At 36.3% G+C, this 23,657-nt stretch overlaps 1 pseudogene; it reads right to left on the bottom strand.

The window, feature by feature from the left end:
* The window catches only part of LOC136404227 (heat shock factor protein 2 pseudogene), a 69,688-nt pseudogene that overhangs the window by 20,530 nt on the left and 25,501 nt on the right, over window positions 1–23,657 (bottom strand).

The raw sequence follows: 23,657 nt of genomic DNA, 5'->3' as shown, positions 1-23,657 counted from the left end.
GAAACAGTTATCAAAAAGCTCCCAAAAACCAAAAGTCCTGGGCCCGATGGCTTCACTGGTGAATTCTACCAAACATTCAAAGAAGAACTATCTCCTATCTTTCTCAAGCTATTTCAAAATATTCAGGAGGAAGGAACACTTCCAAGTTCCTTTTATGAGGCGAGCATAATTCTGATTTCAAAATCAGGCAAAGACAACACAAAGAAAGAAAATTATAGGCCAATATCCCTGATGAATTTAGATGCTAAAATCCTCAACAAGATATTAGCAAACTGGATCCAGCAATACATGAATAAAATCATACATCACGATCAAGTGGGATTTATTCTGGGGAGGCAAGGATGGTACAATATTCGTAAATCAATTAATGTGATTCACCACATAAACAAAAGGAAGGAGAAAAACAACATGATAATTTCAATAGATGTAGAAAAAGCATTTGATAAAATCTAGCATCCGTTCATGATCAAAACTCTTAGCAAAGTCGGAATATAGGGAACATACCTCAACATGATAAAGGCCATTTATGACAAACCCACAGCCAACATTGTAATTAATGGACAAAAATTAAAAGCAATTCCCCTAAAATCAGGAACAAGGCAGGGGTGCCCCCTTTCACCACTCTTATTTAACATAGTACTGGAAGTCCTAGCTACAGCAATCAGACAAGAAGAAGGAATAAAAGGCATCCAAATTGGAAAAGAAGAAGTAATCATATCATTATTTGCAGATGATATGATACTGTATATAGAAAAACCCTAAAGTCTCAGTCAAAAAACTACTGGACCTAATAAACAAATTCATCAAGGTGGCAGGATATAAAATTAATACACAGAAATCAGAGGCATTTTTATTTTTATTTTTTATACATAAATTTTTATTAATTTTAATGGAGTGACATCAATAAATCAGGGTACATATATTCAAAGAAAACATGTCCAGGTTATCTTGTCCTTCAATTATGTTGCATACCCATCACCCAAAGTCAGATTGTCCTCCGTCACCTTCTATCTAGTTTTTTTTTGTGCCTCTCCTCCTCCACCTTCCCCTCTCCCTCCTCTGTCCCCCCCCCATAACCACCACACTCTTGTCCATGTCTCTTAGTCTCGTTTTTATGTTCCACCAATGTATGGAATCATGCAGTTCTTGTTTTTTTCTGATTTACTTATTTTACTTCGTATAATGTTATCACGATCCCACCATTTTGTTGTAAATGATCCGATGTCATCATTTCTTATGGCTGAGTAGTATACCATAGTGTATAGGTGCCACATCTTCTTTATCTGGTCTTCAATATATATATTGAACCCTCCCTTAGAGGAGCAAGGGGGAAGTCTACCTTCCAGTGTCCCTTTTCCTCACAGCAAAGGCATGTAAGCCTGCCAGGCTTTAGCTCAATGACCTTCCTTTTCACTACTGAAGCAGGACCCAGATGGATTCCTATGAGACTTCTTTGGGGCTTTGGAGCCTTTAAGGGCATATCCTAAAAGCTGGTAATTCACCTGATCTCTACTGGGCTTTTTCTGCCTCTTGGTATCTTAACGGCCATTTTTATTATTTATTTATTTATTTATTTACTGTGATTAAAGCCTTTAAGCAAATTCTTGGCCAATACAACAAGAATCCATAAAAGTGTAGTGTCCTTAACATGTTCACCAAGTCCAAGTTGGCAACAACACCATTCCAAATCCCTGCGAATGCAACCCAACCCCAGTTCAGTCCGTTAGGAGCTATCACAAAGAGCAGGAGTCCAGAAAAAGTCTACATCCTGGAAAAGTCTACATGGCACTGGAATTGTTGTCACAATTCTATACTTTGCAGCTCATGTCCAAGTCCCAATGACCGCTGCTTCTAGCTGGCAATGATTCAGGTAGACTGGAAAAGCCATCTGCAGCATGTGTGGAGATGGAGCCTCTGTTCTCCTCTGCCTGGAGAGATGAGACCAGGGTGCTTTTCCCTGGAGCTGTACAACTGTGGCTTGGTAAAGAGAACCTTGGGATACACTAAGCTGGGTGGCAAAGGTAAATTCAAAATAGAAGTTGGCAAAGGGGGAAAGAGAGCTCTAAATTAGGAGTAGGTCTCAGCCTGAAATATATGAGTGGGGCATTGATGTAGGAGGAATAAAGGAAACACTATATATTAAACAAAGCAGCAAATAGGACTATCAACACCCACAACAGAGATCTTCAAGGGAAGAATAAAAAACCTGACTATTCAGGCAAGACATAGATAAGTGGCCCTTGTGCAAATGAGATCAGTTTATCTGCTTCTTGGAAGAAATACCCTAGGCTCGTCCACAGTGTCGTAGATGGGGCCGACGGCCCTGGGCACCTTCAGCCTTCAGTGGCAAACCCTAACATTCTGGGCAGGGTTAGGTCATAAGTGGCTGGAGCAGGGCTGGAAGAGACTGAACCCTCCCTTAGAGGAGCAAGGGGGAAGTCTACCTTCCAGTGTCCCTTTTCCTCACAGCAAAGGCATGTAAGCCTGCCAGGCTTTAGCTCAATGACCTTCCTTTTCACTACTGAAGCAGGACCCAGATGGATTCCTATAAGACTTCTTTGGGGCTTTGGAGCCTTTAAGGGCATATCCTAAAAGCTGGTAATTCACCTGATCTCTACTGGGCTTTTTCTGCCTCTTGGTATCTTAACGGCCATGCTCAGAAGATCTCGCTGAGGGGTTTGAGGATTCTCATTTGCCTACATAAACCTTTTCTGTATATCTGGAGCTATTTGGAAAAAGACAAAACAATGTTATTAGCTGGATCAAATAAATGAAGGTAGAAGTTTGCAGGAGAAGAAGATTTGGCGTCTCCTGTTCATCAGCATTCAAAAGAAATTTAAAAATTGTTAAGTAAAAAGCACGATATTGTAGACCCATAGGAGTTCCAGGATATGACTCCCCCTTTTAAATTTTTTTTTAAATTGACCTTAAAATATTTGCTGGGTACACTTTAATTTAATAATACCTTGACTTTAACGATTGTAAGAGATACCCATAATTCAAAAGGTTTGACAAAATACAGTAAATGCTTTTGCTACATATACAGGAGCATTGTCAGTTTAACTAGTATAGGAAATCCAATAATAGAAAAATGCATACAGACAATGAGTTATAACATGCTTAGTAGCCTCTCCTGTTCTGACACAGGTTACTATAAATCCAGAATAGGTATCCACTGTAACATGGACTTAGGACTGTTTGCCAAATGAAGGCATATGAGTAACATCCATTTGCCAAAGTTGTCCTGGTAGGAGTTCTTGAGGGTTAAATCCAAATGAAGGGACAGGCTATAGTATAGGACCCCTTGGACAGGATTTACCAATCTGCTGTGCTGCTTCCTGAGAAAGTTGAAACTGTTTACACAAGGCTGCAGCATTCTGGTGATGAATAGTATGAAACTGAATTGCTCGATCTGTCATGGTTGCTCCAAATAGTTTTCTTTTGGGTAGCTTGATCAACAAGGGCATTCCCTTGTCTAAAGCTCCAGGGAGCATGAATTGAGCTCGAGTATGTCCTATAAAACATGGAGCTCTATGTTGACATACAAGTCCTCTTTGGAGAAGTGTCTATTCATTTCTTTTGCCCATTTTTTGATTGGATTGTTTGTCTTCCTGGTATTAAGTTTTACAAGTTCTTTATAAATTTTGTTTATTAACCCCTTAACAGACACATTGTCAAATATATTCTCTCATTGTGTAGTTTGTCATTTTATTCTGTTCTTATTGTCTTTAGCTGTGCAGAAGCTTTTTAGTTTCATATAGTCCCAGTTGTTTATCCTGTCTTTTATTTCACTTGCCTGTGGAGACAAATCGGCAAATATATTGCTGCAGAAACGTCAGAGAGCTTACTGCCTATGTTTTTTTCTAAGATGCTTATGGTTTCACGGCTTACATTTAAGTCTTTTATCCATTTTCAATTGATTTTTGTGAATGGCGTAAGTTGGTGATCTAGTTTCATTTTTTTGCAGGTAGCTTTCCAATTTTCCCAACACCATTATTTGAAGAAGCTGTCATTACTCAATGTATGCTCTTACCTTCTTTGTCAAATATCAGTTGTCCATAAAGGTGTGGGTTTATTTCTGGGTTCTCAGTTCTGTTCCATTGATCTATATGCCTGTTCTTATGCCATACCATGCTGTTTTGAGTACAATGGCCTTATAGTATAACTTGATATCCGGAAGTGTGATACCTCCCACTTCATTCTTCTTTTTCAAGATTGCTGAGGCAGAGGCATTTTTATACATAAACAATGAACTGTCAGAAAGAGAAATTAAGGGAACAATTTCCTTCACTACTGCAACAAAAAAATAAAGTACCTAGGAGTAAATTTAACCAAGGAGGTTAAAGACTTGTACTCAGAAAATTATAAAACATTGATAAAAGAAATCAAGGAAGACACAAACAAGTGGAGGAATATACTGTGCTAATGGTTAGGAAGAATAAACATAATTTTAATGTCTATATTACCAAAACAATTTATAAATTCAATGCAATACCAATTAAAATACCAATGACATACTTCAAAGATATGGAACACATATTCCAAAATTTTTTATGGAACCAGAAAAGAACACCAATAGCCTCAGAAATCTTGAAAAAAAGAATAAAGTGGAGTGGGAGGTATTACACTTCCTGATATCAAGTTATACTACAAGGCCATTGTACTCAAAACAGCTTGTACTGGCTTAAGAACAGCATATAGATCAGTGAAACAGAACAGATAACCCAGAAATAAACCCATATCTTTATGGGCAACTGATATTTGACAAAGGAGGTAAGAGCATAGAGTGGAGTAAATACAGTCTCTTTAACAAATGGTATTGAGAAAACTGCACAGCTACCTTCAAAAATATGAAACTAGACCACCAACTTACACCATGCACAAAAATCAACTCAAAATGGATAAAGGACTTAAATGTAAATCGTGAAACCATATGTATCCTAGAAGAAAACTTAGAGAGTAAGCTCACCGACATCTATCGCAGCAATATCTTTGCTGAATTGTCTCTACAGGCAAATGAAATAAAAGACAAGATAAAAAAATGGGACTATATAAAACTAAAAAGCTTTTGCACAGACAATATGAACAGAATAAAAAGACAAACCACACAATGGGAGAACATATTTGGCAATACATCCGATAAGGGATTAATAACCAAAATTTATAAAGAACTTGTAAAACTCAACACCAGGAAGAGAAACAATCCAATCAAAAAATGGGCACAAGAAATAGACACTTCTCCAAAGAGGACATACAGATGGCCAATAGACAAATGAAAAATGTTCAACATCACTAATCATTAGAGAAATGCAAATTAAAACCACAATGAGATACCATCTCACACCAGTCAGAATGGCGCTCATTGACAAAACAACACAGGATAGGTGCTAGCGAGGATGTGGAGAACGGGGAACCCTCCTGCACTGCTGGTGGGAATGCAGACTGGTGCAGCCACTGTGGTAAACAGTATGGAGATTCCTCAGAAAATTAGAAAAGGAACTGCTCTTTGACCCAGCCATCCCACTTATGGGAATATATCCCAAGGACACCATGTCACCGACTGAAAAAAAGAAATGCACCCCCATGTTTATGGCAGCATTGTTCACAATAGCGAAGATCTGGAAACAGCCCAAGTGTCCGTCAGTGGACGAGTGGATTAAAAATCTGTGGTACATATAGACAATGGAATACTATGGGGCCATGAAAAAGAAGGAAATATTGCCTTTTACAACAATATGGAGGGACCTGGAAACTATTATGTTGAGTGAAATAAGCCAGGCAGATAGAGAAAGATATCATATGACCTCACTCATTTGAGGAATCCAAGGAATAATGTGAACTGGGGAATGGAATTGAGACAGAGGAGGCATCAAAGGGACCAGAGGAGAAGAGGACAGAGGGAAAGGGGATGAGAGGATGGGATAAACCTGAAGGGAAGTGGGGAGGGCTCTGTAGGGAGGGGAACAAGGGAGATGTTGAGGGGAATAGGGGGAGGGGGAGGCATTCGGGGTGACCCTAGAATCTATGTAAACACAATTAAATAAATAAATATATAAAAAAAAGGCTGCTAATTGCTCACTAACAATTAAATAGCTGCTATATTTTTTAACTGTTCCAATTTTTGTTAAACTTGATCAATTTTCTGTTAAGAAAGACCATTGATAATTGTGGCATCAGGTATAACACCTAAGAGGGGTTACTTCCTTATTTTTAAATACTTTTTAAATTAAGTTTTTTAGGGTGACATTGGTTCACAGAACCATACGGGTTTCAAGTTTACAACTCAATAAAACGTCATCAGCACTCTGCCTTGTGTGCCCATTGCCCCAAGCGACGTCTCTTCCCCTCTCCACTCCCCCCACTTTTGCCCATCTTCACCTGGCCCCCACCCCTCTTTCTCTCTGGCTGTCACCACACTGTTGTCTGAGTCGATGTGTTATGTATATACGTTTTTGGTTAGTCCCTTACTTTCTGTCATCCAGTTCCCCAACTCCTCTCCCCTCTGACAGCTCTCAGTCTGTTCCCTGTGACTCTTCCTCTGTTTCTATTTTATCAGTTTATCTTGTTTGTTAGATCCCATCTATAAGTGAGATATATGGTATTTGTCTTTCTCTGACGAGCTTATTTCACTTAGCATAATAATCTCCAGGTCCACACTGTCGCAAAAGGTAATTTTTTGTTTTTTTTTTTTATGGAAAAGTAGTATTCCACTGTGTAAATTGTGCCATAGCTTTTTTATCCACTCATTTACCCATAAGCACTTGGGCTGTTTCCAGATCTTGTCTATTGTAAATAACTCTGCAAAGAACATAAGAGTGCATATATCCTTTCAAATTGGTGTTTTGGATTTCTTAAGATATATTCCCAGAAGTGGGATAGCTGGGTCAAAAGGCAGTCATCTATATGGGCTGCAATGTTCCCTGGAATCAGCCCTGCCCCTGCGTGCTGTGCTACTGATAAGCAGGTAGAACCCAAGGCCAAGGCAAAGTACTTTGCTTTCTTATCCTGCTACTACCTTGATTAGTGAGTGCACATTCCTGCCCAAACTCCTTGGAGATATGAATTCCACATTGTTTGCTAAACCCCACACTTGGTCAAAGAGGTACTTAGTGGCACTTATGAAAGAAGTAACGATCAAATGACACAACCTTGCTAAAGCATCATTATCTTTCTGCTGAGTGATATTTTAAGCCTCTCTGGGTTTCTGGTTCCTTTGAAGAGAGGAGTCTCCAAGTAGGGCTCACCGAAGACAATTGTATTTGAAGACTATAAATAATGGCTGGAAAGTGGGAGGTTGCTGCACCTTGCCACGGTCCCACGGAAGGGGGCGGGGCTCGCTCTGAAGTTGGGAGTAAGTGCTGCTATTGCCAAGAAACCTCTGCGCAGCAAGCCTTCCAGGAAAACCCCACTTCAGATTCCAGTTTTTAAAGTGTCACTGAACCACTTACTCTTTGTTGTATTTCTTTTATATACAGAAAACAATTGCACTTATATCTGTTAAAACCTCATAGAGAGGAAAAATAAGTATTTGATATCATTTGTATTTTTTTCAGTTAGGTTTTTATCGTATTAAAGTTCTATGGGAGAAAATTCAACTTGACTCATGTTGATGAAGTAACTAATTCACTGACTTCAAAAGAAATAAAATATAAAAATATAGATCCAACAATTTTGTACTGAATTTTTAAAATTAAATTTATTCTGGTGACACTGGTTAATAAAATTATATGTTTCAAGTGCACAATTCTAGGATATATCATCTGTGTGTCCTAAATTTAAGACCACTTCTTTTATTTTTAAATTTATTGATTGATTTTAGAGAGAGGGAGGGAGAGATAAAGAGAGAGACAGAAACATCAATCTGTTGTTGTAAGTACCCTGACCAAGGATTGAACCCACAACCTTCGTGTTTTGAGAGGATACCCTAAACAACTGAGCTATCCATCTAGGGCAAAGACCACTTCTTTGGAGTATATATTTCCCTGTCAGAAAAGGAAAAAGACACTTCCTAGCATCTTACAATCTTTCATTTTATATATACTTTGCAAATATGTCTATTACATTCCAAAACCCATGATAAATATACAAGATGAGGCAAAAGTAGGTTTACAGTTGTTCATATGGAAGATAATATAATAATTAATAAATAATAATAGAAAAACTCTGTTTTGCATACCCAAGTTTATATTATCATGAGAGAATAAAAATATGCAGAAAAAATATCAAAATTCAAGAGGAAATATATTTAAGTCATATGCATAACATTAAAAAAAGACAGAAAAGAAAATTCTTAATTTCACCTGAGGAAACCAAGGGAGGCATCCTGGAGGAGGTAGAAGTTGAAGTAAAATTGTAAGGATATGTAAGAGGTCATGAGTCAGATAGCATGTGGTTGTGGGCAGTGAAGAGAGGCCAACAATCTGGTTACAGAAGGCATAGTCAAAATATGTGATATTTGATGTTTAACCAAATAGTTGAACAAGGTTATAATAAAGGTGAATTGAGATTGAGAAATGGAAAATGAATATGACTGTGAGAATAAGACTGACCAATCATTTTCTAAGTTCTTAATTCCTAAATAACTGGTCATCTATGCTGACCAACAGAGGGCTTTTCCAAATGGGAAGGTGCACATGGGAAGACCTCTTCTTGGTCAAGAGAAACCTGCTCTCTCTCTACTGTAAATATGCGGGCAGCCTCCCAACTTATTTTTGTAGAAGTGATACAGAGGTTGTCCTATTTAAAATCATTATATACTCTTTTGTGTTTTTATTTTATTTTATTTTTTAGTAATGAATTATGAGTGTCTAGGTGAAGAACTAATTCTCCACTGCATTTTCATAGAAATATGCTTTTTAATTTTATCTTGATGATAAAGGAATATAGAGGATATATTCTAGGTATATATGTGATATTGCTGGTGCACTATCATAGTCACATCAATGCTAAATTAACATTGTTTTGCATTATTCATAAGCAGTTATGCACAGTTGTCTCTTTCAACCACAACTTACAACAAAAAATTAAAAAGAGACTTTATTTATTATAGTCCATCAAAAATTTTGCTAAGAATTTTACATGGAGTGTCTAATTCAATCCTAATTATCCTCTGATTTAAAATTTTTTGTTATTATTATGCTACCATATATTGTATATTATTACTTTGAAAACGGAGAAATTACAGCATAGACAAATTGTGTACATGTTCAATGTCACACAGTTGGTATGTGCCACAGCAGGGATTAGGATTCAAGTTTTTCTAACTCCTGAACCCATGTCTTATCCATTAGGCCATGTGGAATTTTATTGTCACTTCTGGATACAAAGATAGCTGCAAGACTTGAATTGTTTCCAATTACAATGTCATAGCTCATTGGCAAGGCTGGAATTCACTTCAGGATGTCTGCCTCCTAATGCTATGCTGTCTACATGGCATACTTTAAAATGCACCAACAACGCAAGGAACAAACAAATCCACAATTAATCTATACCCCCAAATATTCAATATTTATTTACAGTATTTTATTCTGAGTTCTATCAAGTAATGGACATAGTTACAAATAAATAGATTCTAATAAACACATTCTATCATAACTAAATTAGATAATGATACTCTATGAATGTAATAGCATGCTAAATTTATCCATAATATGTCTTTTTTGTGACAGAGACAGAGAGAGAGAGAGAGACAGAGAGAGAGACAGATAGGGACATACAGACAGAAAGGGAGAGAGATGAGAAGTATCATTCTTTGTTATGGCATCTTAGTTGTTCATTGATTGCTTTCTCAGATATGCCTTGACCCGGGGGCTACAGCAGAGCGAGTGACCCCTTGCTCAAGCCAGCAACCTTGGGCTTCAAGCCAGAGACCCTGGAGTCATGTCTATGATCCCACGCTCAAGCTGTGAGCCCATACTCAAGCTGGTGAAACCTCAGTGTTTCCTTGGGGTTTCGAGCCTGAGTCCTCTGCATCCCAGTCCAATGCTCTGCGCCACCGCCTGGTCAGGCTCATAATATGTCTTTTGCTTTGCTGTTCAGTCTTTATTCTTAACAATTTAAAGATTATTTAGTTATATTTTTATTTAGAAGATTTGTAAGGTGAAAACACAAAAGCAAATTTCTCTTAGAGATATCAGACATAAAATGATATTGATACATTGAAAGATCAAGCAGTTTACTAGTATATTTCTTTTGGGAGATTTGTCATTGTCAGAATAAGGCATTAAGCCTGACCAGGTGGTGGTGCAGTGGATAGAGCCTCCGACTGGGATGTAGAGGACTCAGGTTCAAAGCTCCAAAGTTGCCAGCCTGAGTACGAGCTCATCCAGCTTGAGCGTGGGCTCACCAGCTTGAGTGCTGAGTAGCTGGTTTGAGTGTGGGGTCATAGACATGACCCCATGATCTCTGATCTCTGGCTTGAGCAAGGGGTCACTTGCTCTGCTGTAGCCCCCTGGTCAAGGCACATATGAGAAAGCAATCAATGAACAACTAAGGTGCCACAATGAGGAACTGATGCTTCTCATTTTTCTCCCTTCCTGCCTTTCCTTCTTGCCCGTCTGTCCCTCTTTGTTTCACTCTCTCGCTAAATAATAATAATAATAATAATAATAATAAGGCATCAAGAAAGATATCTAAGCCTGACCTGTGGTAGTGCAGTGGATGGAGCGTGGACCTGGAACTTGAGGTTACTGGTTCAAAACCCCCAGCTTGCTCGGTCAAGGCACATACAAGCAGCAAGAGCTATGAGTTGATGCCTCCTCTCCCCAACCTCTCTCTCTCTCTCTTTCTCTCTGCTCTCTCTAAAATCAACAAAATCTTAAAAAAAATAAAGGTATCTAAACTATTTTAATACAGAAAAATCAACAAGGTAAAGAATGCAGGTATAGTAAATCATGTTCAGAGGTTTGTAAATTAGATATCATGATTGGCCTACTGTTGTTCTACAATATATAGCTGATTTATGTACATTGGTGATTATACTTGTCATTCAGGATCCCAAGCTGTTTGTCTTAAAAAGATCTTCAGGAATAGGACATGATAAAAATAAATTAACTATCATGTAACTTCAAATTATTGGTTTGTACATTAGTAAATCTTAGGGATACTTAGATACTCTTCCAGATATTGGAGCACCTCCTCTCAACCCTTCTTCCATCTAACATTCCCAAAAGTCCTACCCTTCTTACTGTTTTCTTTGAAGCATTTAAAGAAGGTTTTTTCTTTTTTTTTTTAAAAAGTATTTACTTTATTGAATATAGTGAGAGAGGAAGGGAGAGAGAGAGACAGGAACATCGATCTGTTCCTGTTTGTGCTCTCATCAGGGATCGAACCTGCAACCTCTGTGTTTCAGGAAGATGCTCTGACCAACTGAGCTATCTGGCCAAGGCATCTTTGAAACATTTAATAGACTACTTAACATATTTGTTTATAGTCCATGTCCTTCCACCAGAATCTAAGTTTCTAGATGTCAAGGTTGTCTTCTAGCTTAGAACAGTGCCTAGCAGGTAGTTGTTAGATGAACAGATGATGGAATGAATGAAAGGTAAATAAATGAATAAAAAAAAGGAATGGATATTAAGAGGATCAAATAATTCTGTTTGAGACACTTCATGACAGCATGGTGTGTGGCTTTCCTGTAGTAAATATTTTAGTTCTTTCCCGATCACCTTGTCCTCACCAACAAACTGGCCTGTTGACAGTTAAGAAATGGCCTTTTATCTCTGCTTTCCCTACCTGCCTTTGTTGTTTTCCCAGTATCCTTCTGTGATCAGTGGGAATGATGTGCTTTGTATTTTCCATCTAGTTTTTTTTCTCCCACCAGATGGCACTATGCTTTCAACAACAAAAGGTACAGATACGTTAGATTCGTTTTCTTTGTTCTCTCTCCTGTGTGAATCTTCATTCTTAATGAATGGTTCCAGTCCCAAGCCACACAGACATGAATGACATGTGCTGAACTTACAGTCCTAGACGCTGCTATTCTGAAATGAAAAAGTAGCTGAAGCATATTAAATTTTATGAGATATCTATGACAGCCAAACACAAAAGTAGTAAAGTCATAGATTCACAGAGCACCGAAGAAATTGATTTACTTAAAGACTGAAATGCAAAATGTTACCACATCTTCACACTGCAAAACTAAGCAGTATAGAGATGATAAAAAACAATCATGAGTGATGTGGAGTATACGTATATGTACACACTATATGTTTTACATGTTATAACATACCAGCTAAATTTGCCAGAGAGCTAATAAAGTTGGGTTTGATAAACATGATTCCTGTAGCTTTCACACCTGTAAAGCTCAACCTCTGGAACATTTCATGGAAGCTCTACATTCATGGAAGAGAAATTTGCCATTATTGCTCCTATATAAAGAGAGAGGCACACTCGGTGTGAGCTCTTGTGCTATTCAGTTCAAAGATAACACACACATGTACAGAAGAAATACAGAAACCACAAGATTTCCCCTTAACTCACACGGACATGGAAATAATACGGGTAATGCAATTCCAAAATCTTTGATTTATTTAAAAAATGTTTTCAAAAAGTTATCATAATTGTTCTCAAGTTTTACTAAAATAGCATATTCCACAGAGAACCGTTTGAAAACTCATGAGAGGATTTAAAAATGAGTGGCTTAGACTCTTCTTATTCAAGTATAAAACCAATTCTTCCTGAAACCTTTCAGTTATATTTTATCTTACTCTTACTCCCAGGTCTAAAATTTCTTGGAAGAAAAATCTATGGTTCCTTATAGATTTCTGTGTCAGCTTCTCTCATGCATGTTTGGTTCATTAGAATATTAAATATTTTAAACATATTTTAATTAAATATTTATACTGTCTTGGGAAAATATACTATTGATCTCTTATAGATTAATAAAATTTTTAGATTAGCCATTTGTAAAATCTCCTTAAATCATGTTTGATAGTTAATAACTATTTTATCTTCTCTGTGTATTTAAAATTAATTTATATATTCAATTTAATGATGAGGAAGAGAACTAAATCAACAACATGATCATAGAGCAACCCATAAATTTATACTAATTTTTGTCTTCCTAAATTTTAATTCATAGGCATTTAAAAAATTGAATATTGAAATTTATTTTAGAGTGAAAAATAATGTTAAAAGCATCTAAATTTCTTGATTTTTTCCTTTTTTTTTTTTGGAACAGCACTTGTTTAAACCATACGTGTCGGTCTTTGATTGATTACTTTGTATTATTATTTTATAGCAAAACTTCACCTGTGGAATTATACTGTGTGGACTTACTTACCCTTACCTTATTTTTTCCAGCTTCTCTGAGATATTATATAATTTAACATTGTGTAAGTTTAAGAAGCACTACATGATGATTTGATACACATATATAGTGCAAAATAATTACCATAATAGGGTTAGTTAGCACCTTCATCCTTCATGTAATTTCCATTTTTATTTTATGGTGATAACATTTAAGATTTACTCCCTTAGTGACTTTTCAAGTGTGTAATATATACAGTTATCTGTATTCGCCGTGGTCTGCAGTTGATCCTCAGAACTTATTCACCTTATAACCTTATAACTGGTACTTTGCATCCTTTCACCAATTCTCCCTGTTTTTCTCTCCCCCCTCTTGGAACCCTGATAACCATCACTTTATTTTTTTGTTTCTATAAGTTCAAAGTTTTTTGATAATCTTTTTTATCCATTCATCTATAGATGGACACTTAGGTTGTTTCCATATCTTGCTATTGTGAATAACATTTCAGTTAATAACACTGAGTGCAGATATGTTTTTAAGAACCTGTTTTCATTTCCTTTGAATATACACCCAGAAGTGGGATTTCTGGCTCCTATGATAGTTCTATTTTTAATTTCCTGAGGCACCTTCCTACCGTTTCCATAGTGGCTGCACCAATTTACGTTCCCAACCAGCGCACAAGTATTTCCTGTTCTTCACACTCTCTCCAGGACTTGTTATTCTTGAATTTAAAAATAGCCATTCTAACAGGTGTGAGGTGATATCACATTGTGGATTTTATTCAGGTGACATTAGTTAATATATTATATAGGTTTCAGGTGTACCATTCTATGATACATCATCAGTATGTCTCATGATAGTTTTGGTTTACATTTTATCAGTGATTGGATATTGAATATCTTTTCATGTACCTGTTGGCCACTTATAGTCTTTTTTGGAAAAATGCCTATTGTAGTCCTCTGCCCATTTTATAACCATATTTTAAAAAATAATTTTTTTCTTTTTTTTTATTGAGAGACAGAGAGGCAGATAGACAAACTCTCACATGTGCCCCAACCAGGATCCACCCAGCAAGCCCCCTATGGGGCAATACTCTGCCCATTTGGGGCCACTGCTCCATTACTCAGGCAACCAAGCTAGTTTAGTGCCCGAGGCAAGGCCATGGAACTATCCTCAGTGCCAGGGCCAACTAGCTCAAACCATTCAAGCCATGGCTGTGGGAAAGGACGAGAGAGAAAGAGAGAGAGAGAAAGAGAAAGAGAGAAGGGAGGAGGGGTGGAGAAGCAAATGGTCACTTCTCCTGTGTGCCCTGACTAGGAATTGAAATTGAACCTGGGACTTCCATAGGCCAGGTTGATTCTCTACCACTGAGCCAACTAGTCAAGGCCATAAAAAAATTATTTAGTTGTATTAATTTCTTGTATATTTTGGGCCCTGACCAGGTAGTTCAGTTGGTTAGAGGATTGTCCCCATATGCCAAAGTTGTAGGTTTGATCCCCAGTCAAAGGATCTACAAGAATCAACCAATGAATGCATAAATACATAAGTGGAACAACAAATCAATGTTTCTTTTCCTCTCTCTCTCCCTTCCTCTCTGTCTAAAAATGAATAAATTAAAAAATTAATTTCTTATATAATTTGAATATTAACCCCTTATCAAAGATAGTTTGAAAATATTTTCTCCCATTATACATTGTCTTTCATTTTCTTTTTTGTTTTGCTCTGTAGAAGTTTTTGTTTGATGTAGTCTCGCATTTACTTCTTTTTGTTATGTTTTTGGTGTCATTAAAATTTTTTTTTTTGCCAAGACCAGTATCAAAGAGATTGGTTTTCTGTTGTTTTTTTTTAGGAGTTTTATGATTTCAGGTCTGATTTTGTGGTCATTGTACAATTATGTTTGGTGAACTTAGCTGAATTGTGTGAAAGAACATACTATATACAACAACACAAGAATTAGAATGAGGATGACTTCTTGGTTTATTATAGGGTCTTGACACTTTGGATAATCTTTCATGTGAAATAATTAAAAGGTATTCATAAAGGTTTAGAGGTGATGGCTGTATCTTATTGGTTCCAAAGAGATATATTGAAGATAGAGAAAGCAGTGACAAAAAGTTGTCAGCAGCACTTCTCTGATATTATAGTTCACTGTTCTCCCTCGAGTGAAATAACATTATTCCTAGTTGACTGTGTGTACAAAAAACACCCAAGAGAATTTTGGTTTCTAGGAAAAAAAATCTTAGAAATAGTCTTCTCCATATAACCTCATACTTTTTTTCCTTCTGGTTGCCTTATTTTACTGGGAAGATGAAAGAATCTTCATTTAGATTCTAGGACATAGGCTGACTTGGATATATTATATAGGAGTAAAATCTTAGAAGAATTGTAAATATACTTGTACTAATTTAATCTATTCATCTATATCTATGTATCTATGTATGTATCTATGTATCTATGTATCTATCTATGTATCTATCTATCTATCTATCTATCTATCTATCTATCTATCTATCTATCTATCATCTATCTATCATCTATCTATCATGTCATCTATCTATTATATACCTGTCTGTTGGGTGTGCTTTTGTAAATCAAATAGGTTATGCAGTAGGCTTTGAACTATGAATAGACAAAGGAAGTCATTTGTTCAATTTGGTTTTAGTTTCTCTAAAGTAGTGCTGCCCGAGGATCCCCCAGAGTGTGTTTTAGCAGCTTAGTTCTTCCCTTGTTTGGCTGTTCAAACTTACATGCTGCTGTAAGTGGTATGTACCTAATTTGTCTGAGTCTTCAAATGTATTATTCTCTGGTTACTTAACAATTTAAAATAATTTTATTTGAGATAATTTTTATGGTATTTAATGTTTAAGATGTTCTCATTTGATACCAAAAGCTCAACTAAGACAATGAAGAACAACCACACTGTTCTTTTACAACAAGCTTTTAAAAAATCTTACTATCATTTTGTGACAGTAAAGTTTGTTTTCAGACACACTCTCATGCAGGACTGCAATAATTAAAAGTGAATTTCTTCTAATCTGGAACACAAGGTCTTGTACTGGAACATCTTTGAGAACTACTGCTCTCGTGATTCTAAAATCACAGTTTGAATCGCCTAAAATAACAGACTGTTGAAGAGTTGGACAAAACCACTGTGGCTTCCTCCTAAACAACTTTAATTGGATTACTTTAATTTGATTAATAATATTGCCAAGATTATATTGGTTTATGTTGACAGATCAGCAACAGCTTAGTATCTGTTGTTTTAATGTTGTTGAAATTGTTATTCATTATATTGCATGGCTTGTTATCTAGAATGACCTGAGATTTAAGTTTCTTTCCAGTCTTACTAGAGGGAAGAGTTTTTTTTTATATCTGATTGTTCAGTGGATAATATAAGTGATTACATCTCTGGAACTATACAGGAATATTTCTGTTTTTTTTCTGCAAAATGTAACTAAGGCTTGATGATTTATAGTAAACAGACTTCTGTCTAAAATATATGTCATGTTTATTTTTTTTTCTCTTTGTACATTTTTCAAGTCTTTGGTAAGCTACTTGATCAATATGTCACCTTTTAATGTTACATAAAGTTTCTGATATTTCCAGCCAATGCACTGAGTCATACAATATGAGTGGGTGTGAAGTATGTGTGTATTTCACACACAGATATGTACACATAAATATTATGCATTAAACATATTAATTAAACATATATATTACATGCATATTACATTCACCTAAATATATACAAAATATTAACGATGTACATATGAAAGGTATTTCATATGATTTTACATGTCATGTACACATGAAAGATAGTTCACATCATTTAAGCACAATGAGCCTTGAGTAAGAATCTTTAAACACCGAGATTTTCTGACAATTTCATTATATCTCTCATTTTATTTTTTATTATGAAATAAGACATTTAAAAAATCTGGAGACTTTGCAAAATGATTTTACCATGTATTTAAAACTTGAATTATTAAAATAACATAATTTATATATTCTTCACTTCGAAAATTAAGTGATATGCATGATAATCACAGAATCTTACATGGAAACTTTTAAAAAACTATTGATAGAACTGTATTTTCAAAAGTTTTAGAGGCTTCTGTAAAAAAAGGCACAACTATGTTTTAATAGAATATATTTATTTTTATATGCTAGTCTGAATAATTGAGTCAAATTTTTATTAAAATAATAATTATACAGCATTTTAATATTTAAAATGGATACATTATAAATATAAACTTAAATGCAAATCATATGATATGGGCCAGTTAGAGGATCAAAGAGGAAAAAGGATGTAAAAAGGTGAAGTGGAGTTAGGGTAAGATGGCAGAGTAGGTAGATGCTTCCTCACCTCCTGCCCTGACCATATCAAAATTATGACTAAATTATAGAACAATCAACCTGGAGAACCATTTGAAGACTAGCTGAACAGAAGTTTTGTAACTGAGACTATAAAGAAGAAGCCATATCAGGACTGGAAGGAGGGGCAGAGAATCAAAATGGGCTTGCCCTTCCCCACTGCCAAATGTGGCAGCTGAGAATCTGGAGCAATATCTCAGCTGCAGAGGTTCCTTTGGAAGAGTGAGGGGAGTCTCAGCTTCACGATGGGCTCCCCAGTTCACAACACCAGTGTTGAGAAGAGGAGCCCACACCACATCTGGCTGTGAAAATCAGTGGGGATTTCAGCTGCTGGAAATCCAGGGCTTCCCTTAAAGAGCCTAAGCACCCAGTCTTATATGCAGGCACATATCTTGGGCTCTGGTGGAGGGACAGTGGCTTGTTCCCCATTTCTTGTGGGGGAGTTCAAGAAATACATGGAGGTGAAAAAGTGTTGTGTGGCATCAGAATAAGGGCTGTAGGGACAGCTGTCATTGTTCTTGTGTTGAGCCCTTTACACACTGTCAAATCTGAATCAGCCTTAGCCTAAGTGAACATGATTCCTGGAGACCCTGCACCACCACAGAGGTCCACAGGTCCAGGTGAATGACAGCTGACCTCAGTGTATCCTGACACTTTTGCTGAGTGGCCTTAGACTCAGCACTGATAGTAAATCTAGATCTACATTAACCTAGTGAACACCCACTCACCTCACTCTAATGACTCCCTGACACCTGCCTCATTTAAGTCAAGGTGATGTCAGCGGCTGAGCTTTATGTCTGCTATGGACTCAAGGCTGCATGAGCTCAAGGCTGCAGTGGCCTAGCTCAGCTCTTCTCCCATCCCACATCTCTGGTTCTCTACCTGAGAAGGGAACTCAAGAGTTTAAAATGTAGCTTTAGGAATAGTAGCTTTTAGTTATAATCAATAGGCTTAATAATGAATGCAAATGCAAGCTTTGTTCCAGGAGCTGGAATACATGAATGAGCCCACGGACCTCAAAAGGGCTGCAAGCGACCCACCTTTGTGCCCCAGGCCCAGGAGCTCTGCAAGCAACCAAGATGGTATCTAAAATCCCACAGGGATGTCTGCTGACAAGGACACTGATAAAGAATTACCGATAGGTAGATGAAGAAGCTCTAGAAAAGTCTCTGGACTGCAACTTTTATCTAATTAACTTTTCCCTGAATTCTGACCCCCTTACTGCCCCTTTTCTTCCCCTAATAAAAAGGGTTGGCTGAGATGAGGTGTTAAGACAGTGTTTTGTGGGGACATAACCCCCATCTTCTCAAGATGGCTTGCCATCTGAATAAAGTGCCTGTAACGATTCAGTCCTTGTCTCCACTTGTTTGGCTGGGTGGTGACAGGCAGCATGAGCTCAGGTATTTCCAGTTTCATACCCACTTGCCCACCTTCCCACGTTTCAATGCATGGATATTCCAGACGTGTTTGTGTGTGAATCTTTGTTGAATTGCAACTGTTCTAATTGTTTAATCTCCAAGGGGTGAGAGCAAAGGGGCCTCTCACACTGCCATTCCTCTGACATCTTTAATATTTTATTATATAAGGCACAGATACTACCGTGCTTGCTCCAACTTCTCTAAAACATTCTCTTAATATAGGAATTTAAATGAAGATTTAGTGTCACAAAACTTGATATTTCATGGCATAAAATGCTAACAAACCATGAATTTACTGGGGATTTGTTTTCTATTACTTTTTCAAAAGGCTGTGTTCACTAGCTCACGTAGATTAGACTAAGGTTTGGGTTATTTTTTATGGAGCCTGAGAGATGCTCTGTTTTCTCAGAATAATGGGTGAAATATAAACACATGTACACTGAATAATGCATTTGTTTAGAAATAGATTAACAGATTACCTTTCAAGATAGTTGTTGTTCTCTTGTTGAGAACAGTTGATGAACATGTTCCTTCTATTTTAAGGATATAAGACAACATGAATGGAGAAAAATAACTACCTTCTAGTGAGTTTGCATTTAGAAAATACCTTCATTAGATTTTCTAAAAGTTATGCAGTAGAAATTATGAATTACTTAAATTTGAAAAGATAAAACAAACATATGGCACCCTCTTACCTTCTCTCTGATGTTGTAACTCATTTGAATTCTTTGTAACTAATACAGAACAATAACAAAGAAGAACCAAATTTTAACTTTTCAACCACATCTCAAATCATTTTCATTTTCTCTTTGGTATTTAAGGAGTGACTAAAAACAGTAATTATTTCTTTTTTTTTTTTGCTATCTGAGAATGTGCTTCTGTTTAATTTTAAAATTTGATGTGGCAATCACTGCTTCTGTGCTGTTGGGAACTCTAGCTAGAAATATAAGTTGACAAAATGCTGGATTGAAAATTAACCAGAAAATAGCAGGTGAAGTCACTTTTGTTAAGTCTATGTTTGGTGAGAATGAAAAAATGCAATGATAGTTTTTGTGTCTCTCAAATATTTCATTCATTTTAAGTGCAAGATGAAGTATGCTTTTGTGCTGTATATGTGATGAACTCTTAAGTTTAATTCACTTCTTTAAAAACAACTTTAATGAATGTTTATTTTGTCTAAAAAAGCATAAAGCAATCTCACTGTTATTTTAAACCCAACAAAACTGTTATATGTAAGGTATTACAAATAAATTTTTATAAGATAAAGAATTAGTGTACTATAGTCTGAAGAAAGAAAATGATATGATCATGATAGAAAATTGCATATATTATTACATAGTGTGCTGTAAATGAAACTGTCCTCATATAACCATATGAGGGTTAAATGATTTAATACCTCCACAAATAACTGGAATACGGTAGAAATGCAATGCATTTTAGCTCAGTTTTCTGCCTTCTTTTTGCTTTCTTTGAATTCAGAAACCATAGAAAAGTATAAAAACAAATTAGGTAAAAAGTAACTAGTAAGAAAGCAGCAACAGTATGAAAATGCTAGAACTGTAAGTGGAATCTAATAAAATATTTTCATTTGCTTATTTCTTTGACAAATACTTGCTTAATATTTCTTAAGTATCAGGCATCAATTTAAGCACTTCATAAAAATAACTCATTTAATCTACAAAACAACTTTATGAAGTGGGTACAATGAATTCTCATTTTATAAGTGAGGAAACTGAAGCACAGAGAGGCTAATTAACTTGCCCAAGTTTACACAGCTGAAAAGTACCATATTAGAAAAAAAAAAAGCCTAGGCATTGTGTTCTTTTTTTTTCTTTTAAATTTTTATTAATTTTAATGGGGTGACATCAATAAATCAGGGTACATATGTTCAAAGAAAACATGTCCAGGTTATTTTGTCATTCAATTATGTTGCATACCCATCACCCAAAGTCAGAATGTCCTCCGTCAACTTCTATCTAGTTTTCTTTGTGCCTCTTCCCCTCCCCCTTCCCCTCTCCCTGCCCCATAACCACCACACTCTTTTCTAAGTCTCTTAGTCTCATTTTTATGTCCCACCTGAGTATGGAATCATGCAGTTCTTAGTTTTTTCTGATTTACTTATTTCACTCCATATAATGTTATCAAGATTCAACCATTTTGTTGTAAATGATCCGATGTCATCATTTCTTATGGCTGAGTAATATTCCATAGTGTATATGTACCACATCTCTTTATCCAGTCGACTATTGAAGGGCTTTTTGGTTGTTTCCATGTCCTGGCCACTGTGAACAATGCTACAATGAACATGAGGCTACATGTGTCTTTACGTATCAATGTTTCTGAGTTTTGGGGAGTATATACCCAGTAGAGGGATTGCTGGGTCATAAGGTAGATCTATTTTCAGTTTTTTGAGGAACCACCATACTTTCTTCCATAATGGTTGTACTACTTTACATTCTCACCAACAGTGAATGAGGGTTCCTTTTTCTCCACAGTCTCTCCAACAGTTGCTATTACCTGTCTTGTTGATAATAGCTAACCTAACAGGTGTGAGGTGGTATCTCATTGTAGTTTTTTTTTTTTGTATTTTTCTGAAGTTGGAAATGGGGAGGCAGTCAGACAGACTCCTGCATGCGCCCAACCGGGATCCACTCGGCACGCCCACCAGGGGGCAATGCTCTGCCCATCTGGGGTGTCACTCTGCCACAACCAGAGCCATTCCAGTGCCTGAAGCAGAGGCCACAGAGCCATCCTCAGTGCCCGGGCCAACTTTGCTCCAATGGAGCTTTGGCTGTGGGAGGGGAAGAGAGAGACAGATAGGAAGGAGAGGGGGAGGGGTGAAGAAGCAGATGGGCGCTTCTTCTGTGTGCCCTGGCCCGGAATTGTACCCGGGATTTCTGCATGCAGGCCGAAACTCTACCACTGAGCCAACCAGCCAGGGCCTCTCATTGTAGTTTTGATTTGCATTTCTCTAATAACTAATGAAGATGAGCATCTTTTCATATATCTGTTGGCCATTTGTATTTCTTCCTGGGAGAATGTCTGTTCATGTCTTCTTCCCATTTTTTTATTGGATTGTTTGTTGTTGAGTTTTATGAGTTCTGTGTATATTTTGGATATTACACCCTTATCTGAGCTGTTGTTTGAAAAGATCATTTCCCATAGAGCTGGCTGTCTGTTTATTTTGTTGTCAGTTTCTCTTGCTGAGCAAAAACTTATTACTCTGATGTAGTCCCATTCATTTATCTCTGCCTTCACTTCCCTTGCCTTTGGAGTCAAATTCATAAAATGCTCTTTAAAACCCAGGTCCATGAGTTTAGTACCTATGTCTTCTTCTATGTACTTTATTGTTTCAGGTCTTATATTTAGGTCTTTGATCCATTTTGAATTAATTTTAATATAAGGGGACAAACTGTAGTCGAGTTTTATTCTTTTGCATGTTGCCTTCCAGTTTTCCCAGCACCATTTGTTGAAGAGGCTTTCTTCTCTCCATTGTGTGTTGTTGGCTCCTTTATCAAAAATTATTTGACCATATATATGTGGTTTTATTTCTGGACTTTCTATTCTGTTCCATTGGTCTGGGTGTCTATTTTTCTGTCAATACCATGCTGTTTTGATTATCGTGGCTCTATAATATAATTTGAAGTCAGGTATTGTAATGCCCCAGCTTCATTATTATTAATTTTTTTTAGGATTTTTATGGCTATTCGGGTTCTTTTATAATTCCATATAAATCTGATGATTTTTTGTTCCATTTCTTTAAAAAACGTCATTGGAATTTTGATGGGAATTGCACTAAATTTGTTATTGCTTTGGGTAATATGGCCATTTTGATTATATTTATTCCTTCTATCCAAAAACAAGGAATATTTTTCCATCTCATTGTATCTTTTTTGATTTCCTTTAACAATGCTTTGTAGTTTTTGTTATATAGGTCCTTTATATTCTGTTATGTTTATTCCTAGGTATTTTTGTTGTTGTTGTTGCAATCGTGAAAGTGATTATTTTTTTAGTTCGTTTTCTAATGTTTCATTGTTGACATATAGAAAGGCTATGGACTTTTGTGTATTAATTTTGTATCCTGCGACCTTACTGTATTGGCTTATTGTTTCTAGTAATCTTTCTGTGGAATCATTGGGGTTTTCAATGTATAAGATCATATCATCTGCAAAAAGTGATACCTTTACTTCTTCTTTTTCGATATAGATGCTTTTTATTTTTTTATATTGTCTGATTGCTCTGGCTAGAACTTCTAGCATCACGTTAAATAAGAGTGGAGAGAGTGAACAACCTTGTCTTCTTCCTGATTTAAGGGGGAAAAGCCTTCAGTTTTATGCCATTTAATATGATGTTAGCTGATGGTTTATCATATATGACCTTTATCATGTTGAGATATTTTCCTTCTATACCCATTTTGTTGAGTGTCTTAAACATAAAGTTGTGTTGTATTTTTATCGAATGCCTTTTCTGCATCTATTGATAAGATCATGTGGTTTTTGTTCTTTGTTTTGTTGATATGGTGTATTACGTTAACTGTTTTACGTATGTTGAACCATCTTTGAGATTCTGGGATGAATCCCACTTGATCATGATGTATTATTTTTTTAATATGTTGT

This window comes from Saccopteryx leptura, chromosome 4 (assembly GCF_036850995.1).
Source record: "Saccopteryx leptura isolate mSacLep1 chromosome 4, mSacLep1_pri_phased_curated, whole genome shotgun sequence".
NCBI classification, from domain to species: Eukaryota; Metazoa; Chordata; class Mammalia; order Chiroptera; family Emballonuridae; genus Saccopteryx; species Saccopteryx leptura.
The sequence above is the reverse complement of the archived record's forward strand: the minus strand, read 5'-3'. Positions and strand labels throughout refer to the sequence as shown.